The sequence below is a fragment of the Stegodyphus dumicola genome, chromosome 5, assembly GCF_044657685.1.
Source record: "Stegodyphus dumicola isolate Sdum_Otavi_A_Nest chromosome 5, ASM4465768v1".
Classification (NCBI taxonomy): Eukaryota; Metazoa; Arthropoda; class Arachnida; order Araneae; family Eresidae; genus Stegodyphus; species Stegodyphus dumicola.
The window spans coordinates 128,665,040-128,677,736 of NC_140772.1; the positions used below are offsets into that span (position 1 = coordinate 128,665,040).

Genomic DNA, 12,697 nt, shown 5'->3' on the forward strand with positions numbered 1-12,697 from the left:
TTTTACAAACATAATATGTAATAAATCTAAGTTTAATATTTACCATTTCGAATGTGATACTAAAAAAAGTATTCCTAGTTATTATAAATTTCGAGATTCGCATACAAAATTGTGAAATAAGCATGTGACAACAGAAAACAAACTTTATGCTCTCTCTATATTACAGCATGTTAATTAAGAAGTTTATTGAATTTATAATTTTATTGTGAAACACTATGAAGCAAATAATATGCTAATAAAATACAGAAGTAAAAATAATTTATTACTTATTTCATAAACTTTACATAAAACCTGAAAAAAAGAATTAATTAAAAAATAACATAATATAATTTAATAAACATTTCATTAAATTCGTTTCGACTGCTTGGAAAAAATGAATGGTTTTTCCCCTCTTTGTAAACCATGTCTCCTAAATAAAGAAAAAAACATTTCTTTTAAAATCATAATTATGCTCTTAAAAAGCTTATAAAAATTATTTTAATAGATGTTTTAAACATGTGCTTATATAACACTTTTAATCATATTTCTTTATAATATCTTAATTAATTAAGAACAGCTTAAATTATTTAAAAAATTGGATTACAGTGAACCGTCTCATTACGACAAGCTACCTCAGTCAATCACTTTTTAAATTTAACCAGCATTCCTCATAAAATAACAAATTAGTAAACATAACTTCTCTAGGATGCCCACTATCATTTAAAGATCAAAATTTTCAGGAATCACGTATAGCTAGCTTAGAGAAGGTTCATTGTACAAAAACAGCCAATATTCAAATATTTTCATAAATGAAGCCACTATAGTTATTAAATATAATATACAGTATACTTATATTCAGAATTCAGAACTTGAATAAATTTCTCGAACTGTTTTAGCATTCGAAAAATATTATATTTATTACCTTAAATTTCTAAAACAATATTACATATTCGTCCAAAGGAATCACTGGGACTCGGACAACATTTTCCCCCTAGCTTTCTTTTAGCACAAGATTCTAAATATGTTTTAATGATTTAGGTAATGTTTGTCTTCCTTAAGGTGCTCACAAAACAAGTTACCCTAAATGTTTTGTCCGCATAGTGGCCATTTTCATCTTACTAACTGATTTGCTAGTGGATTTTGGGTGCATGGCCTATCATTGATGAAACAATAATAGTGAACAGCTTCAAGAAAATGGGAATATCTAATCCTCTTGATGCCATATTCCCACTTATTTTTACTAATTTTATCTTCCGAAAATTAAGAGGGGAAAAATTAAACGAATAATTTAATTTCCAAAGGACACAGTCACAGTAGGAATATAACAAATGAAAAGTAATTATGGATAAACTACTACTATCACAATATTATTTATTTAAAAGAAACCTATATTTCAATAAGAATACACATAATTGCAACATCTAATAAGTTATCTCATTTCTTCTTTATAATTTGAACTTCTGTCATTCTCATTGTTGTTCTTGCAAATCCTTAGGCCTCAGATCATACATAAATAATTAGAGAAGGTTGTGGTCCGATGCTTGCTAGGGTGAACATTCAACTGATATGGCAAAATTGCACAGTGAATGGCAGTTGGTATTTGCTTTCACTATCATAGATCATTGTTTGTATTAGGCTGACATAATATTCAACAGTTAGAAGAGAAAGATTCAACGGGGCCTTAAGTGTGCAAAAGTTTGCCTTTGTTAGTATGACGAAAACAATCATTATGTTGATAAATCCATTTTAAAATCTTGGGATATTCATTTTCTAAATGCATTAAAAGGGGGAAAATTATGTAAATATTTTTTTACTCTTCAGAATCTGGTTCTAAAGCTGGGTGGGGTGGAATATGCAACGCAATATGGTAATTCTGAAGATCATTGCTCGTGGCAGTACAAACTAAACGGTGATAACTTGCATGCTGTAGAAGAAGACACAAATTGCAGTTCCAGATGCATTAAATGCTTTGAGGTCTAGGGAGTAGCAGTGGGCAATACTAAGTGTGAAATTCAAGGTATAGGGAAGTAGGAATGAAAATTACTTTTATCAGATAACTTAAATGGTTATGTTACTAAGCGTTCTTATCGGAATGTAGGTTTCTTTTAAATAATAATACTATGATAGTTACCAGTAGTTCATTCATGAATATTTTTGATTGGTTATGATCTTATTGTAATCACATCCTTCAAAATTAAATTGATTGCTTAATTTCCCCCTTGATTTTCATACTATAATATAAAAGGAGGAAAATAGTCTGGAAGTAAACATAACTCCTCTTTCTCTCTCTATATATAGACATGTATCTTCGTGTGCAACTAAGCAAAACAAATGTGACTTTTTCTTCTTTAAAAAAATTGTGTAAATAAATAGAATTAAGTTCATTTCAAAGACTTATGACACATGAAATATACATGATCAAAATAAATTAGAAAATTAAGTTCAAATAAATTTTAAGCTAAATTACGTGTTGCAATGTAAGTTGCAATAATTCAGTTGTAATAATTAATACTAACAAAACCAAACATCATATTCCCATTCTGCAAAGTATAAAAATTCTTCTGCAAAACTGAAAAAATGACCAACACTTTGGCTTATTTGATAAGTTTCAAATTTACTCCTTTGTTTGCATTTAGAATTTATAACTTTAATTTTCCACAGAAATTTGTTTTTGATTTTAAAAAATTTCACTGGCATAATTTCATTCACTTCAGCATATATTAATAGATGCAGAAGGTTTTTGTACCTTACATAATTTTAAATCTTATGTAAACTAACGTAATTAATAACAAAATCAAAACATAGATCAGAAACAGCATAAAATTTAATTAATAATTACTACTAGTGTCACACAAAATGCTATGAAATTAATTAATAAAATAAGAATGAGATAAAATATATAGAATTAATATTCCACATGTGTGAAGTTTGGAAGTTTCACGTTAAATATTTTTTTTTAATTAAGTATTTTTAAAAATGACCCCTTAAAGCATGGGACCTTTTGTAATTAGAACTTGCAAATCTGCTTCGCTAGTCTTTCATAACATTGCTTTTCTTTTATTAACAAGAAATATTGCATTCAGTTATTTAATTTAAGATATCAAAAATAATGCTACTGAAAGGCATGAATACTTACTTAAATTTGAAATTAATTTGGTTGACTTAAAATAATATTTAAAAAAAAAATAAATCTTCATATATAGGTCTAAAAATCAGACCTTATTAATTTTCTTTTATTTGAACGATATCTGAATTCTGCCTTAGTTTGGACTAGTAAATCATTGGGCAATTAAATGCCAAGCTATAAGAGAACTAATGTAGTTTACAAATGCACTGAATTTTATTTCCGGTATTAACTTTCAAAGAAAGTAAAATTTTCTGCATATTTGCATCATTTGGATTGATAGAATATGGCAAAGCATGCAAAGGCTATCAGCCTAAAGGAAAGTATATATTCATAGGCGGTTTTGTAAGGAAAAGTAGCTTGCATTTACATTTATTCATGTGTATATATATATATATATATTGTTAATGCTAAAATCAATGCTTCATTAAAAATTCATTATTATTTTATTTTTAATACAACATACAGATACAGAATTGTTTTAAATTCCAATAAACAATAATAATTTATTTTTAAGAAAACTTATTTTATGATTTATATATTATATTACATGAATAAGAGAAACATTTGTCAAGAAATGTATTAAACTTGTATTAGCAGATTCATGCTATCCTAGTAACAAGACTATCATACATCAAAACTGTATTAAAACTGGGCAAAATAAAATCAACATAAATTCTACATTAAATGTTTAAAAACTTATAAGTATGCAATGGTAGTTATATATACAATATAATATATGTTGTCATTTATAAAATATTAATGAAATGATATTTTTGGAAATAATGCACAAAATTTTAGTTTTGTTTTATAATTAGTTTAACGAATTGTTAGAAAAATATTTTAGGTCATTTCCATTTTCCCCCTGTTGATATTGGTATATTAAAATATATGGAATAATTAAGTTGCATCTAGTTAGTAAAACAAAACATTACGAAAAGTATGAAACGGCATATTTTTAATCAATATAATTACTTAATTTTGGAATTAATAATATTTTCGTAAGAAATTAATACCACTGAAAAAAAATATTATTACACTAAAGGAATAAACGAGGTTCTCGACCGCGTTGTTCAAGTTTTTGTAATTTTACTTCATAATGCACTCGTACATAAACATATTAGACTGAATTATAAACCAGGTATAAATAATTAGGTAATCCTAGGAAAAGAATAAACTAAACCTAGTAAGCAAAAAATATATACATTACATTCGAAATCGAAATCGAAAGAATGGTTAGGCGGCATTTAGTAGCCTCTGTTACTTTAACCGTCTCTGTTGGAGATATGCCCTAAGGCGTTGGGAAGAATTAAAAATTAAGGTCATTTACACCGCACCTACAAAGGTGAAGCAGGGACATGTGCTAATGCACGTGAGTTGGTCAAGTAGATTTTGGAGAAGGAGGGTTCAAGCATCTGGCCGCCGTACAAGCTGTGATGTATCTTCACTAGTTGAAGAAAGATGATACGTCGAGGCCAACCTTGGTCGAGGCCAGTGACGTGAGTGTTCACCCACCCAAGTACTGACCCCGAGCTCTGCTGCTGTAAACAGGGGAACCTGTATGTTAAAAAAGTGAAAGAAATCGTAAACATAGTGAAATTCCCTCAAATGCTTCTAAGCTGGTGATTACTCTTCACTTTCAGCAAATCTCATCAGTGTCATGGCTGCTTTGAACCCGGCAGTAAACTTCTCAGCCGTGGTTTTTGCAGCGCGGATCTTCTCAACGTGCTCAACCATACTGTTCAGATATTTTTTGATTTTAGGATCTTGGATCCAGTTTATGATATCCTTGTACTCTGAGGGTGGGTTTTCCAATTTGTTCTTTACTCTATCACTGTAGAGAGGTTTCATCTGGGTTTTACTGCTGTCTTTCTCTGTTTCGATGAATTTCGGAAAATCTGCCCGCGTAGGGAATCTTAGCTTCTGGCTTCACCTGCTGGCTCTTTGCTTCATATCGCTTCTTGTACACGGGGCAACCCCTGTATGAACTTACATGCGGTAGTGAGCAGAAGATGCAATTAGGTTTTTCTTCTGGCTTTAGAGGGCATTCTTTACTTCTATGGTGCTGTCCACACTTGCAGCATCGCTCAGGATTTGAGCAAAGATGTTGCGAATGTCCATATTCTTGACATCTATAGCATTGAATTACGCGTTTTTTCGGGGCAAACTTCTCGATCTTGACATTAACACTTAACATATTGTTGAGTCCATGAATTGCACGTGCTTCCTTCGTTTTCTTCAGCTCCAACAGGAAAATCGGAAGTTTCTCGATAGCGTCTCCTCTTCGTCTGGAAAACTGCTTGACTTTACTTATCGGGAATTTCCTTCTCTCCAGATCTGCCTGGATTATTTCTTCCTTCATCGTCGATGGGAGGCCCTTAAGAACAACCTTAATAGGTTTTTCGCTGAGTAACTGGAAAGTATGAAATGGTATATTTTTTTTCTGCAAAACCAGAGTTGCTTTTCTGTAATCGTCTACTAAATCGTCACTATATCAACACTACTAATCGTTTAAATTAACATACAGTAGTTTCATTTTCATATCGGCTTCGAATTCTTCACTGCAGGTATTGATAAGGATTTCATGAATTTTAAGCCAATCCACTTCGCTTTTCTAGAAAACTATTGGGGGTGGAGTTTCCTCTTTTTCGGCTCCTCCTTCTTCTTTCATACCTTCTACTTCATTTAGCTGCTCAAATCGATTTTCCGTCGTAACTCCCATTGGAGCTTCGTTTTCTGATACTTTCGCGGTTTTCTTAGGAGAAATCCATTCTTGTTCCCTGCTGTCTGTTCCTCTTTCAGTTATCTGCCCTGGATAAAATTTTTTCGTGAATGTCTCTACATCCATCTCACCTTTAGTTCTTTTATGAAAGTAATTGCAAATTACGTCAAATTCAAATTTCGCAATCTGGTCCCGGATTTCTTTTTCAGAACATGACTTGAATTTTGGGATGTCCTCATCATTTCCCATTAATAAATCTTCTGGTGTCTGTTCATCAGTAGCTTCTCCATTCGGTGTTTGAATGTCTCTTTTTCCCTTACCAGGTTTCACATCTTTCTTCTTACTTGGTTGTTCGCTTTCGGTATCTGACATAGTTTTCGCCTTTTTTGCTTTACTTTTCTTTTCTTTGGCCATAAGAATGAAATCCTCTTTCTTCAATGGATAGGTCTTGTTGGATTTTGACGAACGCTCGCTTCGGTAGTCCTCTTCATCAGAACTATCGAGTGGTGTCCTATAAAAAGACATTTTCTACCCGAAGGTAATTAATCAGTCAAATAAACTTTTTCAAAAATCAAATTCTGATTATTCTTGATCAAATTCTTCAGAAAAAAACGTAAAAATACTACATTACATTCAGAATTCTAAATGTTTATATAAACGTTTCTCGCAAGGCCTGCCGGGAAAAAAGATGTCAAACGTTCTTTGGTCAGACGATTGGAAAAGAACGTTAACATGATTCGTTTTGTTTTCAACAACCACATTACAATTTCATCATCAAAGCTGTGCAGACAGTGATTAAATTTTGGAATAATTAGTTTTAAATAATAATACGGGCAATTTAAGGTGTAATTTATCCGATGCACAATGACAAAATACTACTATTAGATCTGCATTTGGAATAAATATTTTGCACTCTTTCAACTCATTAGACATTACGAACACTGATATTAATTAATCGCAAATCTTAAACGTTTAAATACTTACTCACTACATATAACAGTGCAAAGTGCAGGAGAATAATCTGCATAAAATGAACAAAAATTATTTCAAGCAGTAATTGTAAACATTTTCTTACTTACCTGCGCTATACAACCAACATGCATTCAGCCATGTTTTTTTTCTGCAACTAGCTTTCAAACACTTTTCTCCTGATTGGCTAATTTCCAGTCAGTCACGTTATTCTTCCGCGCGGCTACTGAAACATTATCTGTAATGCTACAAGCAAATCAGCTGTTACCGCTACAGTTTACTTTCAACCTGTTACCATTACAGGAAATTCTTCTGTAACTTTTTGATTTCTGTAACTTTACAAAACTTTTGCATGTAAAGAGCGAACTTTTTTTTTTACCGTGTATGTCATAACACAATTAAGAGGCAATCGGCCTAGTGCAGCCTTTACCAATATATTACAAGTAGGGTGTCTTTAATGATGAGTTGAATCTAGTAAGATGGAACGTTCTTTTTGCACCTAGTGCAGAGTCTCTAGAAGAGAAGTAAACGTGGCCCCACGATGTGAGGATCTGCAACTTGAGAATTTCTGCCGCTCGGCTATGCTTGTCTTGAGAGAAGCTGCAAATTAATCTTTATCTGCAAAGTTCAGAATCATCTCAATGGCTTGAAAAGCTAGGCAAAGTTTAGCTGATTTAATTCTCTGAACTATTGTGGTTATTGATTTCATGAGAAAAAGGGTTTTCTGATCTTTGAAAATGTTAATGATTTCTGCTAAATTTTCCTGCGGGTTTTTCTGCTTAACTTTGTCACTGTAAAGGTTTTTAGGCATTTCTTGATTAGTTTGGCCTGAAGCTTGAATAAATTCGGGGAAGTCATCTTTAGTGGGAATTTCTTGTGGTTTTTCTGTCTTCTCTAAATGATTGAATCTTTTTCTGTATACCTTACAACCACGATAAGAACTATAACGACATTAGACTTAGACTCTATAATTGACCGAACTATTGCGAAGAGCAATGTTGCCGGTTCCAGAATTAAAGCCCAAGGGCACTTGACATAAAGAAATCCGGACGTGGAGAAAAACTCAGATGAGAAAACGGAGATAAGGGGAAGAAGAGAAGTACCAAAAGGAGCAAGACAATCCAATCGGACAAGTTCGCAAAACGTGACGAGCGATCGTAACTTTCAAGGAGGACCCAAGACAATGTAAATCAATGACAACAATATGAGAAGATACACTACAGCAATAGTTCCAATGACAAATTCAAATACAATTAAACAACCTCAATCAGTAGTGCTAAATACAACACAATTTAAATAGTACTATTCAACGCAATACACTACAGCAATTCAACAACAACCTAAGCAACCTATTTACAACACCACTATATCATCACAATCCGAAAAATCTCACAGCATTAGTTTTATCATTCTCCAAGAATAATATTCAAGCTACAGAAGAACTTCAATCAAAATCAGATGCATTGGATGTATAAACAGCTACCAACTGAGGATCTAAGTGAAAAAGTTGTCGTCTCCTCCAATGAAGGTGTGAGCTGCAAGTGGTCTAACGCTTCTAACTTCGAAGAGAATTTCATAATTAAAGACTTGGGATTAATTAACAAAGTCACATTGCACAGCTTTGATGAAGAATTTTTCATTAGATCTTCTGATGTAATCTGGAATCGTCTCAAGTTTTAAGTCTCTGTGCAAAAGTTTATTGCGGATAAGATAGTGTGAATCAGTAATAATGTGCAGAAATTATAACGACACGAAATCGAAATCGAAATCGAGTGAATGGTTAGGCGGCATTTAGTAGCCTCTGCTACTTTAACTGTCTCTGTTGGAGATATGCCCTAAGGCGTTGGGAAGAATTAAAAATTAAGGTGATTTACACCGCACCGACAAAGGTGAAGCAGGAACATGTGCTAATGCTCGTGAGTTGGTCAAGTAGACTTTGGAGAAGGTGGGTTCAAGCATCTGGCCGCCGTACAAGCTGTGATGTATCTTCACTAGTATGAAGAAAGATGATACGTCGAGGCCAGTCACGTGGGTGGTCACCCACCCAAGTACTGACCCCGAGCTCTGCTGCTGTAAACAGGGGAACCTGTGTGTTGAAAAAGTGAAAAGAAATCGTAAACATAGTGAAATTCCCTCAAATGCTTCTAAGCTGGTGATTACTCTTCACTTTCAGCAAATCTCATCAGTGTCATGGCTGCTTTGAACCCGGCAGTAAACTTCTCAGCCGTGGTTTTTGCAGCGCGGATCTTCTCAACGTGCTCAACCATACTGTTCAGAAATTTTTTGATTTTAGGATCTTGGATCCAGTTTATGATATCCTTGTACTCTGTGGGTGGGTTTTCAATTTTTTCTTTACTCTATCACTGTAGAGAGGTTTCATCTGGGTTTTACTGCTGTCTTCCTCTGTTTCGATGAATTTCGGAAAATCTGCCGGCGTAGGGATCTTAGCTGCTGGCTTCGCCTGCTGCTTCTTTGTTTCATATCGCTTCTTGTACACGGGGCAACCCCTATATGAACTTACATGCGGTAGTGAGCAGAAGATGCACTTAGGTTTTTCTTCTGGCTTTAGAGGGCATTCTTTACTTCTATGGTGCTCTCCACACCTGCAGCATCGCTCGGATTTGAGCAAAGATGTTGCGAATGTCCATATTCTTGACGTCTAAAGCATTGAATTACGCGTTTTTTCGGGGCAAACTTCTCGATCTTGACATTAACACTTAACATATTGTTGAGTCCATGAATTGCACGTCCTTCCTTCGTTTTCTTCAGCTCCAACAGGAAAATCGGAAGTTTCTCGATAGCGTCTCCTCTTCGTCTGGAAAACTGCTTGACTTTACTTATCGGGAATTTCCTTCTCTCCAGATCTGCCTGGATTATTTCTTCCTTCATCATCGATAAGAGACCCTTAAGAACAACCTTAATAGGTTTTTCGCTGAGTAAATGGAAAGTATGAAATGGTATATTTCTTTTCTGCAAAACCAGAGTTGCTTTTCTGTAATCGTCTACTGACTTTAAATTAACATACAGTAGTTTCATTTTCATATTGGCGTCGAATTCTTCACTGCAGGTATTGATAAGGATTTCATGAATTTTAGGCCAATCCACTTCGCTTTGCTAGAAAACTATTGGGGGTGGAGTTTCCTCTTTTTCGGCTCCTCCTTCTTCTTTCATACCTTCTACTTCATTTAGCTGCTCAAATCGATTTTCCGTCGTAACTCCCATTGGAGCTTCGTTTTCTGATACTTTCGCGGTTTTCTTAGGAGAAATCCATTCTTGTTCCCTGCTGTCTGTTCCTCTTTCAGTTATCTGCCCTGGATAAAATTTTTTCGTGAATGTCTCTACATCCATCTCACCTTTAGTTCTTTTATGAAAGTAATTGCAAATTACGTCAAATTCAAATTTCGCAATCTGGTCCCGGATTTCTTTTTCAGAAGATGACTTGAATTTTGGGATGTCCTCATCATTTCCCATTGATGAATCTTCTGGTGTCTGTTCATCAGTAGCTTCTCCATTCGGTGTTTGAATGTCTCTTTTTTCCTTACCATTTTTAACATCTTTCTTCTTACTTGGTAGTTCGCTTTCCGTATCTGACATAGTTTTTTATAACGATACTCTGAATGCACAAAATTTATATCATTTGAAGAATTATCTTGTCGTTGCCACATGTTCTATTCAAATACTTTAATAATAAAGCTAGAACGATGTATGAAAGAAATTAAGCAAACAAAACAAAAAACAAACAGTTTTTCACAGACGATTTAGTATTTCTCATTCAATTAATTCAGTTCTCACTTCGCGACAAGGCAAAAATACATAAAAACTCAAAATATCCGTATTAAAAATTACGAAGTAAATCTTAAACACTTATTTCCTCGAAAAAATTCCAGAAAGGATTAAGCATGATTTAATTTGCAATAATAAATGAAGGCGTTATTTTTGTTGTTCCGAAGATTAGTCTCTCTAGATTGGCAACAAATCTACAATTCTGCTCTTTCAAATGTAAACAAATATGTCCGCCATGTTATTTAAAACTTAACCGCACTTAAACAGCATTTAAATTGTTGATAATTGTACAAATATTGCTTCCAGAATTACGAAAGGCATAAAAACATTAACCAGAAGATAAGAACAACATAATTCAATCATTTTTAAAGCAAAAAATGTACAATTTACAAACATATAAGAGTAAAGAAAGTGAGATCACTGTACCGAGTAACAGAGTGGATACATATATATAAATATAGTATTTATATACGTTTGGTGCGGCCGATTGCAACCAAAATACGAGGTGCACTTCGGTTCTACATGTTATAGCAGTCCTACATACAAAATTTCAACGTTCTGAGGCTACTCGTTTTCGAGTTATGCGAGATACATACGTACGCACGTACGTACATACGTTCGTACAGACGCCACGAAAAATTCTCCTCAGAATTAATTTTAAAGCAGTTTTATCATTTTTTTGGAGGAAACGACTATTTTATTCTGTCCTTACATACAGATATCACGCGAAAACATCGTTAAATTGCATTCGATAGCGGTCACAATGGATATTTTCGTTGAAATATGCTACCTGAAACTTTTCGCGATTACAATACTTCCTTTTTACTTCGTACAAGGAAGTAAAAAGATAAACGTTGGTATAGATGTTTGGTTAACAAACATTTAATTTCACATTATAAAGTAAGAATAGAACCTTGTGAAATATGCCAGAGTTTACAGCATAATTCATTATTGCGCCCCACAAAAAAGAATAAAAATACATTGGAAATTAAACCGTCAGAAAAGGCCGATTTTTATTGAAAGTTTTGATAAACAAGCTGTGATGTCTTCTATATTTAAGTCACAAAACTATATACAAAATTGCACTACTTCAGACTATTTGCGTACAAGTGGAAAATGATTTAAACGGTTAAGTGCATTGATGTTATTTGATTCGGGCTCGAAGAAATCATTTACTAGAAAAGATTTAGTAAAGGCTATAAAGGTGCAACGCTTAAAGAAAGAAAGGCTTTTGTTTATACTTTCGGCGAAAAGTAACCCTTATGAAAAGGATTTTCAAGTCGTTAATATCACTATTAGAAGAAAATATCCTTCTTAGTCTAGCATGAATATTCAAGCATTAGTAACTATTAATATTGGCATTGGCAATTTCAGATTTGGGATTTTGCTGCATATTAGATCTCAAGTTTAAATCCAGTAAGATGTTAATTATAAAATTAAAAATATGAAATGGTGATTTATGAAATAACAAAGTATGCATGACCTAAAGGGAATCAAAACGTACAAAAAGTTCAATATTTAGCTGTTTGCTTTATTAAGTAGTTATTTCAATGTAACTTGTTTAATTTTTTGTGCTAACACTTTCTATTTAATTCTATAGATAGAAATTCTTGTTCAATAGCAAAATTGCCTGGAATTTACAAAAAAATAAAAAAAAAAAAATAAATAAAAAAAATAAATAAATAAAATAAAAAATAAAAAAAGGGGGAGGGGGAAGCAGTGAAATCACTACAGAAACAAAAGGAATTCCTTATAGCTGAAAATTTTGTAAAAGAATTCTAAAATGATGTGTTTCACCGATTACGATACACCAAAATAATATTTCAATCCTAGATCTTGCCCAGAAAAAAGTCTCAGATCTCGCACTTGGTTTGAAGGATCGCATCTAAATTTTCTTAGAGCTGTATTACTGACCTCAGTTGAGTTTTGTAATATGCAATACAGTTGTTAATTGGAACAATTATATGCCGAAATTTTTTTAACCATTTTATAGCTAGGTATGTCTCATGCTTGTTTCTGAAGTCTGTTAATAAATGCTATTTTATCAAATCCTAGTTGATTTCTCATTTAAACTACAAAAGTGCACAATCCTAAATGTTGGAAATTATTTCTTACAAATT

The 12,697-nt window shown here is 33.1% G+C and overlaps 1 protein-coding gene across 1 annotated transcript in view; it reads right to left on the reverse strand.

Annotated features, from left to right (window-relative positions):
• Positions 1–241: 241 nt before the first annotated feature.
• Positions 242–12,697, reverse strand: part of LOC118196918 (lysophosphatidylserine lipase ABHD12-like) — a 104,200-nt gene continuing 91,744 nt past the window's right edge. Inside the window, exon 6 of the mRNA XM_085817056.1 lies at positions 242–409. The gene's annotated coding sequence lies outside the window, so the exon portion shown is untranslated. The remainder of the gene's footprint in view (positions 410–12,697) is intronic.